Source organism: Bufo bufo, chromosome 5, assembly GCF_905171765.1.
Source record: "Bufo bufo chromosome 5, aBufBuf1.1, whole genome shotgun sequence".
Taxonomy (NCBI): Eukaryota; Metazoa; Chordata; class Amphibia; order Anura; family Bufonidae; genus Bufo; species Bufo bufo.
Genome location: NC_053393.1, coordinates 169,894,501 through 169,907,472, shown reverse-complemented (window position 1 = coordinate 169,907,472; position 12,972 = coordinate 169,894,501). Strand labels below are relative to the sequence as shown.

Genomic DNA, 12,972 nt, shown 5'->3' with positions numbered 1-12,972 from the left:
AGTCATTCCCTGTGATGTCACAGCCCTATTAAACCCTCATCCCGCGCATCGCCGCCATTGTCCTGTGAGATGAGCAATAGTGCTGAGCGAACTTGTGTTTTAAGTTCGGCGTCTAAAGTTCGGGTTCGGGTTATCGAAGAGTCGCGTTATGGATTCTGCTACCATGGACCAAGTTATGGTCCTTAGTAGCGGAATCCATAACGCGATTCTTCGATAACCCGAACGTTAGACGTCGAACTTAAAACACAAGTTCGCTCAACACTACTGAGCAAGTACTCATGTGCTCATTTCTGAAAATGAATTAATACCAATAAGATGGAAGCCTTTATTATTCCAGTGCCCAGCATGCCAACCAATACCATCCAGTCTACACCCCTTAGGAGGGCCAGGTCTTATGATGACCATCCTCATCTTTTGCTGGCTTTACTTCCTGGAAAAGTCTGCAAGATGCAGAGAGAGGAGGAGCTGGATGTTCTTGATGACATATTCTGATCGATATTAGGTGGAAAAGCAGATGGCAGAAGAAGGGCTCCCACCTGTAGGGCAGGAGAGCACTGGGGTTGGAGAAGTGGATATGCCAGCATATTGTGCCCCCACCTAACCAGCCAATCCCCATACCAGCAACATTCCCTGTTTAAAGGCGCATTAAAATTATTTTGCGGCCATTAACAATGAAGACCGACTATACAGTGTGGTCTTCCTTGTTAAAGGAAAGGCCGTGCAGTTCTTCACCTCAGCACGGCCGCTCCGTGTGGCTGTACCCTAAGGCAGAGTGGCCTGAGTATACCTGATTTATAGTGATTTGTGACAAATTAATTTGTAATGAATCAAATTTCTTGGGGAACTTCGACGAAGCTGCCAAATTGAATTTTTCAAAACTTCACTCATCTCTAGTGATATTAGCTGAATATGGGGGTTCCCAAAACTGGGTCCTTGCAATCAGCTAGTCATGAGATATTTGGATTTGGATTTTATGGAATACATAAAGTAAACCTATTGATATGCCTTCACTTTATGATTGGTGTGTGTGTGTGTCTGTGGGGGATCTCTTGCACCTCCACCAATCCTGAGAATGAAGGTGACACACCATCAGTATAGTGCAGTATATACAGTATTTCCCTGCACATCTGGGTAGCTGAGGAACACCGATCAGGGGAGAAACAGCTATCAGGCACAGCACCCAAAAATTGGGCCCTGACAAATTATAAAGCAATCACATTTCCTATCCATACACCTTTACTTAATGACATAGGAAAATCCCTTTAAAGGGGTTGTCAACCGCCTTCCTACTGGACAGACTTGTGAAGGGAAACTTCTCTCTTTGGCCTCCACTGCTCTGCTCACGTCCCTGGATTTAAACTGTTTGGCAATGCTGCAGCCAATAACTGCCCTTTGCAGGTCTTGCCAGGCAAGGGGAAGTTTGCTAAATTCTCCCCCCCTGCAAATGTGACAACCCCTTTAAGCACTGTTAAACACAGCACATTCTGAGCTAGATATACTCCCTTCATCATTCAATGCCATAACAAAACATTATAACTGCAACAGCACTCGGCAAACCAAATAAAGTACAAAAAAAGTATTCTGATGCTAATGCTATTTGAGATTCTTGGCAAATACATTTTGTACAAAATTATTTGGGCCCGTCTGCCACACGTCAAGGTGATCTCTGCAAGACGGGAAACTAACACAAAATTCTACCTGTTATGTGCCATGACGGCTATCATAAAATTCAGGGAGTGCAGGTTCCACATGCATGCTGGGCCCAGTCTGATTTTTGTCATTTTTGGTGCCAAAATAGCCTTCATTGAATACTTTTTTGTACTTTATTTGGTTTGCAGAGTGCTGTTGCATTGTTTTTTTTTTTCTTTGTGTTTGTAGCCATGGCAGCGTGCACCTGTGTATTGGGATGTGCTGACTGACCCCCTTTTTTCTTTGCAGTTTGAACCGGAGGTGGGCTGATTCTATTCAGTTGTGCACTCCTGACCAGCCTGTCTGCCCCATAGGCTAATTTTAATTAGTGTAAGCATTGCATTTATTGGAGGCCATTTGGCACCAGGAGAGGTATAGAGTGGGCTTGGCATGCATGTTGGTTCCTGCATTCCCTGAATTAAATGGAGGCTATTTTGGCACCAAAAATGATAAAAATCAGAGTGGGCCCAGCATGCATGTGGAACCTGCACTCCCTGAATTTTATGATAGCTATCATGGCACATAACAGTTGTTAGTGTTAGGTTCCCGTCTTACAGAGATCGCCTTGATGTGTGGAAGACGGGCCCAAATAATTTTGTACAGATTACTTTTTTGTACTTTATTTGGTTTCTAGCCGTGGCAATGTGCACCTGCTCATTGGGATGTGCTGACTGACCCTTTTTTTCTTTTCAGTTAAAACATTATAACTGGTACATTAATAATACTTAGTAAATTGATCAGTTACAAACTTGAAGACTAGTTAAACATATGGATGGTTGAAAGGGCATTCTTCAATGCATTCAATGGCCATGAGATGCCACAATTTTAAACATAAAAATATAAGCACATTAGGGTAAGTTCACGTGCATCAGATTTGTTTCAGAAATTTCTGCAGGTGTCTCATCCATCTGAATGGAGCTTGCAGAAATCCATGCATATGCTGAATAAACACCTCCAATTATACATATGGAATGAAATGGAAATTTCCATAGTGTGCGCACGCAGTCCAGACACAATCTATAAGTCTACACTGGCCCTAACTTAATATACAATATTGAATTGTATCCATTCTCAATACAAGAAAGTAAATGTACACTTACCAATGAAGAAAATAACTGGAGGAGGATGTCATAACCGCAATTCCAGAATCCATGCTGACATCAACTGATTTTCTCTGATTCTATTAAACTGTACTTGGACTGCCAAAAAGGGGTTTATCCAGATTTAAGGCAAAGCAAGCAGTTCTATCACGATGGACGGTAATGCCTGGAAACTATTTTCCTGACCGTTGTAATCCTTGTGGATATCGTTATTTCAGCTATTAGATTTATGGCATGTTTCCAGCAATGTGATAATTTTCCTCCGTACATTAGTTCATTATGTTTCCTTCACTTCTGCTACATAATCTTAACACATGTCCTGACAACCCTTCCTTTTCTTGGCTCGGCCACCGCTCTCTCATTTCAGTGGATGTCTGGCTGACGACTCGGCTGCCTAGATATATATTCAACATTTCTACACCATGGGTTATTCATTATCAAAAAATCTAGCTCTGGTTAATATGTGCTTACTTTAACAGCTACAAAAACACACAGATGAGAATGATAGGAAGGATTCAGTGTGCATGTGAATTGCAATGGACATGATGTAATGCAGGAAAGAAATCTGCTCAGCACAGAATTTAATAGGGAAATCTGGTTTAACAAAATACAGTATCTTTATATGAAACCTCCCATGTAATGCAAATTGAATCAATATCTTGTCTAAATCCTCACCCCATGGTGCCCTGTCCATTATACTAGCTTCCTTACACTTTGAATGCAGTGATCCTTATTCGGGTTACTCTTAAAGGGGTTGTGCAAGAATAGAGGGGGGGGGGGTGGACCTGTCATGACCTAAGGGCAGTCGGCCACCCCTGCCCAATTTGGCAAATTGGCTGCAGGCAATTTTAAACCAGATGTTTACAGCGAGGGATCCCCAGAGGAGCAGACCAGGCCTAGAAGAGAAGGAGCGAGACCCAGCACCAAGAAGCAGATAAGAACCAGGTCTGGCCAAGTGGAGGGGAGGATGCCAAAAAAACAAACAAACCCATTCTTGCACAACCCCTTTAATGTTGGGACAATGTTTTATAAAGAAGATAAGAAGTCAAAACTCTAAATACTCATCAGGTCTCGGGAAAATGGGAAATGATTCTTGGGCAAGCAGAATTTAATGGTCAGAACTAGTATCTTCTCCAAGCAACAGAGGTCAGGCACTGGCAATCTCTGGTATATGATGGTAAAGCTAAGGGTAATGTGTCATCATGCCATGTTCTGGCTATCATGGAGCAGTCTGGAAGAAATTTAAATAAAAAAATTGTAATAAAAAAGTCACCATTGTTGGAAAAAGTGGAACAGGTGCTTCAAAAATATGGCACTTATTCTGAATAACATATTTCTCAACGTATTTACACCACATAACTGGCATCAATACACTGATAAATCTCCCGCATATAGCTCTAAATCACTGCTTCCCTTCAGATAACTTATTACAAAGCTGGTTGCCTGCAGCCGCCACTAGGGGGAGTTCAGTGCACAGGAATTTATACAGGTACCACTGACTGAAATAGAAGCTGCAATAATCTCTTTGCACTTAGCTCTCCATAGTGGTGGTTGCATGGAAATGCAGTATTTTCATGTCTGGAAGAAAAGCCTGAGTTCAGAGCTGGCTGCTTTCTTAACTTAAATAGCACTACACCTGTCCACAGTCTATTTACTCTAATGGGCTGAGCTGTAATACCAGACACAACTGATGGACAGGTGTGGCACTGTTTCCAAAAGATAGCAGACATGGTTTTCTAATCTTGCACAACCTCCACAAGAGAGAGCATTATTCAATAAACCTAAAAGGTCCTATTTAAAGTTCAATGTGTTATCATTTTGGTGTTTTTTATTAGTTTACTTTAGGATTACTTGAATATTTATTGTACAGCTGGCGACTGCAATGATCAGTTATTATACTTCCACATGAATGATAAAACATTGTGTATAGTAAACAGAATTGCTTGTCCACATACCCCTGTAAATTAAAGTACACCGCTGACATTACAGGCTGGGCGCGTTATTTATGGGTGTGACAGCATATTGATAAGGACTCTCTACAAATGGAGGCAGGTATTGTGCTCCTCAGTTAATATAGTTAATGGAGAAATCAATACACATTTCCAAGCTAACTGCCAGATTGATCAGACAAGTAGCTACAGAGCTTCTGTAATGCAAGCACACGTAATCCCTATTTAGAGGACCAATGTACTTCTGCATTCTATAATCCAATTATTCCCCACACAAGTCCCTAAGTGACTTGTTGACTGTTCTAAATCAAGTATAGGCTAGTTGTAATACAATCTGCTTCATCTCCTTTATAACCAATATTAGACATGTACTTGTAAGGTTCTTCTCCTACAAGAAAACATAGGGGGTCATTTATTAAGACTGGTGTTTTAGATGCCAGTCGTAATAAAGCCCTAAAGCTGGCGGTGGATCCGCCAAAGTTATGTATAGGTGCCGCCAGTCTGAAATAGGTGTAGAAAATGGTGAATGAGACAGGTCTGTGGCCCGTCCTCTTCCCTGCCCATGTCACGCCCACTTATTTAGAGCTGACATGAGCGGCGAAAAGCCAACTAACCGCAGCAATCTGCACTTAATTTAGGCGTATTTCAGTTTGATAAATGACCCCCATATTCTTTTGCACTAACGCACAGTGTTGAGCGAATCGAAGTCCACGAAATTCAATTTGCCAGAATTAAAGCGAATTGATCTTCCCTGAATTAAAAATAAATAAATCATACTTACCTCCTCTGTTTGAGCCGGCCACCATATTGATTGAAGATCTCACACAAAATCCCATGTGTGGTGACATCATCACGGGCTGTGCGAGATTTCGCGTTACATCTTCAATCAAGATGGCGGTGGTATGATTTAATTAAATTTTTTTAAATTTTACACTTTGATGTTAATGTCAGATGCCGCAATCAACTATGAATGCGACAACTGAGGGGTACAATGACAGGGGTGGCGCAATTGCCGCTCCCTTTCATTGCACCCACTACTTAAAAAGAAGTAATTCGTCACAAAGCAAATTTTTTGGGTAAAATCCGGTGAAGCAGTCGAAATACATTTTTCAATACTTCGCTCATCACTAGTTATAATGGTACGTTACTGAGTGATACTATTGACCCTGTTACAGTTGCAATACCACCCAAGTCGATCTGTTGAACTGCTATTTGATTCTACGCTCAGCATACCAAAGCATTTGGGACAACTGCATGCTTCCAAGTTTGTGGGAGCAGTTTGGGGAAGGTCCTTTTCTGTTCCAGCATGACTGTGCCATACTACACAAAGTAAGGTCCATAATGGGATGGTTTGGTGTGGAAGAACTTAACTGGCCACACAACTTTGGCCTCAACCCAATCCAACACCTTTAGGATAAAAAACAATGGAGATTGTAGGTCAGGTCCTTTCATTCAACATCAATGTCTGACCTCACAAATGCTCTTCTGGATGAACTAGCAAAAATTTCCACAGACACTCTACAAAATCTTGTAGAAAACTTTCCCAGAAGAGTGGAAGTAGTTTTAGCTGCAAAAAGGGGACCAGCTATAAATTATGGCTATGGATATAGAATCGGATGCTATAAAAGCTCCCAGGGGTGGACTGGTAACTTAAAGTGGCCCGGGGAAAAACAGTGTTGTTGTAGATGGGTCCAAATTGATAGAAGGCAGGGCAACACAAATAGATGGGGCTAATACAAGTTGATAGAGTCAGTAATACCACAGTGCAGCACAGAATACCTCCCCAACAGAAGCAGTCCCTCTGTGGTGGCCATCAATAGCTGCCATGTTCTTTCCCCCTCCAGTTGTCCCTAATTAAGATATGGAGCAGGGGGCTTAGGATGTGAGATGTGGGCCACAACACCAAACCAGCCCTACCTTTAGCTTGCTGCCTGGACTGCACCTAATAATGACCACTATTGTGTCCCCAGTAGTATGAACCCAGCCAGCTTCATTGAGGAGGGCTCAGGCAGGGGTGGATTGGCCATAGACCCTACAGGGAAATTTCCCGGTGGGCCGATGCCCAAGGACCCATCTGAGTCCTCCTCACAGCCAGCCAGTGGAAGTTTTTGGGGATGTATTTTGTGCTGCTGGTGGCAGTAATTTGTGATGGACTGCGGTATTTGGCTGTGTTGGGGGTGGCATAAAGTGCCATAATATGGTATTACTGGCCTCGCCTACTTGTGTTGGCCCTGCCTTCCATAAACTTTGACCCAACTACACTTTTAGTATTTTTTCCACTTTAATTTCCCAATCCACCTCTGGGCTCCGGTGGCCCTGTGGTGCACAGGCTCACTGGGAAAATTCCCTGTAGGCCAATCCGCCCCTAAAAGCTCCTATAGGTGTAATGTGTAGGTGTCCATATAGTGTAGCTGTACACTGCTCATATACAGTGGATATAAAAAGTCTACACACCCCTGTTAAAATGTCAGATTTCTGTGCTATAAAAAAATGAGACAAAGATATATCATTTCAGAACTTTTTCCACCTTTAATGTGACCTATAAACTGTGCAACTCAATGGAAAAACAAACTGAAATATTTTAGGTGGAGGGAAGAAAACACAAAAAACTTAAATAATGTGGTTGCATATGTGTACACACCCTTTTATAACTGGGGATGTAGCTGTGTTCAGAATTAAGCAATCACATTCAGAATCCTGTTAAATAGGAGTCAGCATACACCTGCCATCATTTAAAGTACCTCTGATTAACCCCAAATAAAGTTCAGCTGCTCTAGTTGGTCTTTCCTGAAATTTTCTTAGTTGCATCCCACAGCAAAAGCCATGGTCCACAGAGAGCTTCCAAAGCATCAGAGGGATCTCATTGTTAAAAGGTATCAGTCAGGAGAAGGGTGCAAAAGAATTTCCAAGGCATTAGATATACCATGGAACACAATGAAAACAGTCATCATTAAGTGGAGAAAATATGGCACAACAGTGACATTACCAAGAACTGGACGTCCCTCCAAAATTGATGAAAAGACAAGAAGAAAACTGGTCTGGGAGGCTACCAAGAGGCCTACAGCAACATTAAAGGAGCTGCAGGAATATCTGACAAGTACTGGCTGTGTGGTACATGTGACAACAATCTCCCGTATTCTTCATATGTCTGGGCTATGGGGTACAGTGGCAAGAAGAAAGCCTTTTCTTACGAAGAAAAATATCCAAGCCAGGCTACAGTTTGCAAAACACATCTGAAGTGTCTCAAAAGCATGTGGGAAAAGGTGTTATGGTCTGATGAAACCAAGGTTGAACTTTTTGGCCATAATTCCAAAAGATATGTTTGGCGCAAAAACAACACTGCACATCACCAAAAGAGCACCACCCACACAGTGAAGCATGGTGGTGGCAGCATCATGCCAAGGGGCTGTTTTTCTTCAGCTGGAACTGGGGCCTTAGTTCAGCTAGAGGAAATTATTAACAGTTCTAAATACCAGTCAATATTGGGACAAACCTTCAGGCTTCTGCTAGAAAGCTGAACATGAAGAGGAACTTCATCTTTCAGCATGACAACGACCCAAAGCATACATCCAAATCAACAAAGGAATGGCTTCACCAGAAGAAGATGAAAGTTTTGGAATGGCCCAGCCAGAGCCCAGACCTGAATCCGATTGAAAATCTGTGGGGTGATCTGAAGAGGGCTGTGCACAGGAGATGCGCTCACAATCTGACAGATTTGGAGTGTTTTTGCAAAGAAGAATGGGCAAATCTTGCCAAGTCAAAATGTGCCATGCTGATAGACTCATACCCAAAAAGACTGAGTGCTGTAATAAAATCAAAAGGTGCTTCAACAAAGTATTAGTTTAAGGGTGTGCACACTTATGCAACCATATTATTTAAATTTTATAATTTTTTCTTCCCTCTACCTAAAATATTTCAGTTGGTTTTTCAATTAAGTTGTACCGTTTATAGGTCAAATTAAAGAAACCTGACATTTTAACAGGGGTGTGTAGACTTTTTATATCCACTGTACCTTCAGGCAGGATGTTGATGGGTGCTGCATATAAATATGAGTTGAACCACATTGCCTATTGTGTAGAACACAGCTTATATATTGCAGTATTAAAGTGCCCTCACACATAGCGGAATTTTCCTCTACAAAACCAACAGGTGCGGAATTTACAAAGTTGTAGTTTTTGTGGTGAATTACATTGCAGATTTTTACACAATGGAACAGGAGGGGTATTTTCTTTGTGAATAATGTTGCAGATTTCTGTGCGAATTACATCTCCATTGAAATGAAAGGAAAGGAGACATTCAACCACATGCAATTTGCCACAAAATGTTATTAGTGTTCTGTTCCGCTGCAGAATTAATATTAATAGAACGCAGGTATTGACACATCACCCCATAGGATAACATAGGAGTTGTCTGTATGTTATGGATTTTGTTGCGGAAAACTCCACCACTAGTGAGGGCACCCTTACTTTAAATATATGCCTGTGCAGGGGTTAATGGTTTACAGGGGCGGACATACCGCCTGTGCAGCCGGTTCAGCTGCACAGGGGCCCAGCATGGGAGGGGGCCCTGCACTCACCTTTCTCTTCCAGCCGACATCGAGCACAGCAGGATCGTTCAGTGCTCGGGAAGGAAGGTGCTGCACTGTATTGAGAGGAGATGAGTACAGCTTAAGGACCTTTAAAGATGTAATCAATGGGAGGAGCCAGAGCAGAAAGACTGTACATCCAACACTGGTATAGGGAGATGCGAGTTTTTGAGAGAGGAATGGAGACACATTTATTTAGATAGGTACATTTAATGAGGCGACCACATGCACTATTGCTGGTTGTAAGAATAGTCAGCAGAGGACACAGTAAGAGTAAAAGGAGCTGACCAAAACTACCCCCCCACGCTACACTTTATAGTTACTGACCTTGACCCCTCCACTTCCATTAAACACCAGCAAACCACATTACTTTCAAAGAGGACCTAGCTATTATTCTTTTTCCGATTTGCTGTTGTCTAAACCTGGTGTGCGCCTTATAGTCCGGGGCGTCTTATAAAGCTAAAAATACGGTAAATATACTTGTGTGGCCACTAACATAGTTCAGAGGCATAGCTATATAGGTTGCAGCCATCACAGTTCGACCGTCGACCTAAGCTAGGGGCCCACAGGGCCCTACTTGCCGGTAGCGCACTGCTAACTACCGTATATTTCACTTTATAACTCGCAGTGCATCTTATAAAGTGAATACTAGTGAGCTCACTAGTCTGCAGGAGGTGGGGGAGTGAAGTTCTGTGAGCGCTGCACTCACCCATCCTCCCTGGTAATCTCTTGGCCGCGCTGCACTGTCCCTACTGCGGACAGCATCAGGACGTACAGCGCACACTATGACCTGACATTGTACACAGTCAGGTGACAGTCAGGCACTGCAGTGCGGGCCAGAGGAGACCAGTGAGCTGGGACTGCAGGAAAGCCTGCCGAACATATAAAGCATTGGCGGAGCAGGAAAGGTAAGTTGATTTATTTATTTATTTTTATTCTGATCTGTGGGCTGATCGGGGTCTGAGCATCTAATATGGGGGTCTGAACATAAATAAGGGGGCCTTTGCATCTGATATGGGGACCCTAGCATCAATATGGGGGCCTGAGCATCTGATATATGGGTCTGAGTATCTGATAAGGTGGTCTGAGCATCTGATATTAGGGTTTGATCTAATGTGGGGGTCTGAGGATCTAATATGGTAGTTTGATTTGAGGATCTGATATGGCGGTTTGATTTGATGATCTGATTTGAGGTCTGATATGGGGGTCTGATCTGAAAAGAAGGGGGTATTTTTGTACTGGTGCACATTATAAGGGGGCATTTTTCTACTGGCACACATTGTAATGAGAATTATTACTACTGGAGGACATGATTACTAGTATAGGCACTATAGGGCATTATTATTATGGGGGCACCCTGGCACAGTATCAACTTAGCGGAATTATTTTTGGAGGACATTATGGATACACTATTAGTGTCAGAAATACTATTTCCTGGGTGCAGTTATTTTTATTTTGTTACTTTGTTATTATTAATTAATTAACTTATTTATCATCTTCTTGTTAAACTCTACAGGGACATGAGATGGCTGAAAGAAATCATCATGGTAGTCTGGTCTGAAGGAGAAGATGAGGAAAGAGAATATCTACATCATAGAAGACGTCACTGGATGTAAGGCCTAGTTCACACGAACGTTTTTTTTGCGAGTGTACGGGCCGTTTTTTTTGTGTTCCGTATACGGTCCGTATACGGAACCATTCATTTAAATGGTTCCGCAAAAAAAACGGAATGTGTTCCGTATGCATTCCGTTTCCGTATTTTCGTTTTTCCGTTCCGTTGAAAGATAGAAAATGTCCTATATTTGGCCGCAAATCAGGTTCCGTGGCTCCATTAAAGTCAATGGGTCTGCAAAAAAACGGAACACATTCGGAAATGCATCCGTATGCCTTCTGTATCCATTCCGTTTTGCTGAACCATCTATTGAAAATGTTATGCCCATCCCAATTTTTTCTATGTAATTACTGTATACTGTATATGCCATACGGAAAAACGGAACGGAAAAATGGAACAGAAACGGAAACACAATGGAAACGTGAAAAAACGGACCGCAAAACACTGAAAAAGCCATACGTTCGTGTGAACTAGGCCTAAGAGGTATATGCTCTGTATTCTCCTGTATGTTTTGTAGATGTGTATGTAATGGTTTCCAAGTAAGTCTTTAATAGTAGGGCTGTAGGGAAGCTGTCTTACATTTAGAACTGGCACTGGATGTGCTGAAGTTATGTAGTGGCCGGCGCCTCTACATAACTTTGGCGTATCCACCGCCAGTTATAGGAGTTATTAAGGCCGGCTTCTAAAATGCCAGGGGGCACTTATACTTTAAACGTAATACAAAAACATGATGTGAACCCCACATAAAATGTACATTTTTTTTTTTTATTCACAGTGATAAATTAAAGTTTGCATGGGATTTTAGGCCCAACCAATGACTCAGTAACATATAACCAAATACAGTGGTCCCCTAAGGGTTATTCTCATCTCAATTAATGGGGTCATATAGCTAGGATATGCTCCCATTGTCTGATAGGTGCGGGTCCGCCCTCCATTCATTTTCTATGCGGCCGCTGACTCGGCTATTTCTGTTGGGTCACAGAAGTGAATAGGAGCGGTGGCCGGTCATGCGCAGTACGCTCCCATTCACTTCTGTGGGGAGAGCGCTTGGTGGTGGCCGGACCGGAGTCCTTCAGCCACCACTTTGCGGAGCTGTGTTCCCGATATAGGTGGGACCCGCACCTATAAGACAATGAGGGCATTTCCTAGCGATATGCCCCCATTGTCTGAAATGAGACAATCCCGTTAAGTTACAATATTAATTGGTTCCAGGACGACCATTGTATGAAACTATTGGAACTTGAGTCCATAATTCTATTGAAAACCAGTAATTGGTTCCAAAGCCCAAAAATGTAATCCCAGAAATAAGAAAAAGTAAAACAGATAAAGTCCCTACGTAAAACAGGCAGGAATAGGTACTGGAAGCAGTAAATGACCTGGTGAGGACATATGCTACTTCAGGGCCGTGCATAGTAAATACATGTACCAGAAAAATAAAAAGGAGTCACAGCTTGCCTGGTATCCAAAAGAGCAGCTCATTCTGGCATAGACAAGGGGCAGTACATAAACATAACATGTAGTACCACAGAGGAGCTACTAGACAAACAGTAAAGGTATTTTGGCCATGATGGCCAATTGGCCATATCAATTGGTTAGATCTGAGTCATTGTATGTTGAGTCTAGCTTCAACTTATGATGGCCCAGAATTATCCATCGTACGTATCTTGAGGGATCACTCTATATAATTAATAATACACAGACACAAGAATTTGGATTAATTGGGCCGCAGTGCTTTATTACGGGATGCATAAACAAATTACCAATGCCAAACAGTTCAGCTAAATAAATTCTGAAGCAAATTAACAAAAATAAATATAATTACCGTACGTAATCTATGGTGACTCAGTCCACTAATATACACGAGATGACAAACCTTAATGAAAAGAAATTGGGTGGGAGGGATGGGGCTTCTTCTTCTGTTACAGTCAAAGGATGTACTGACAGTATTGTACTATCTTTTACATTGGACTTAATTAGCTCCAGACGCATCTTGACCAATTCAGGATGACAGCCATGATGAAATTATGGATTCTTCTA

General features: G+C 42.2%; 1 protein-coding gene across 1 annotated transcript in view; it reads right to left on the bottom strand.

The window, feature by feature from the left end:
- ARHGAP28 (Rho GTPase activating protein 28) overlaps positions 1–3,137 on the bottom strand; it is a 212,789-nt gene extending 209,652 nt beyond the window's left edge. Inside the window, exon 1 of the mRNA XM_040432823.1 lies at positions 2,790–3,137. The gene's annotated coding sequence lies outside the window, so the exon portion shown is untranslated. The remainder of the gene's footprint in view (positions 1–2,789) is intronic.
- Positions 3,138–12,972: the final 9,835 nt, after the last annotated feature.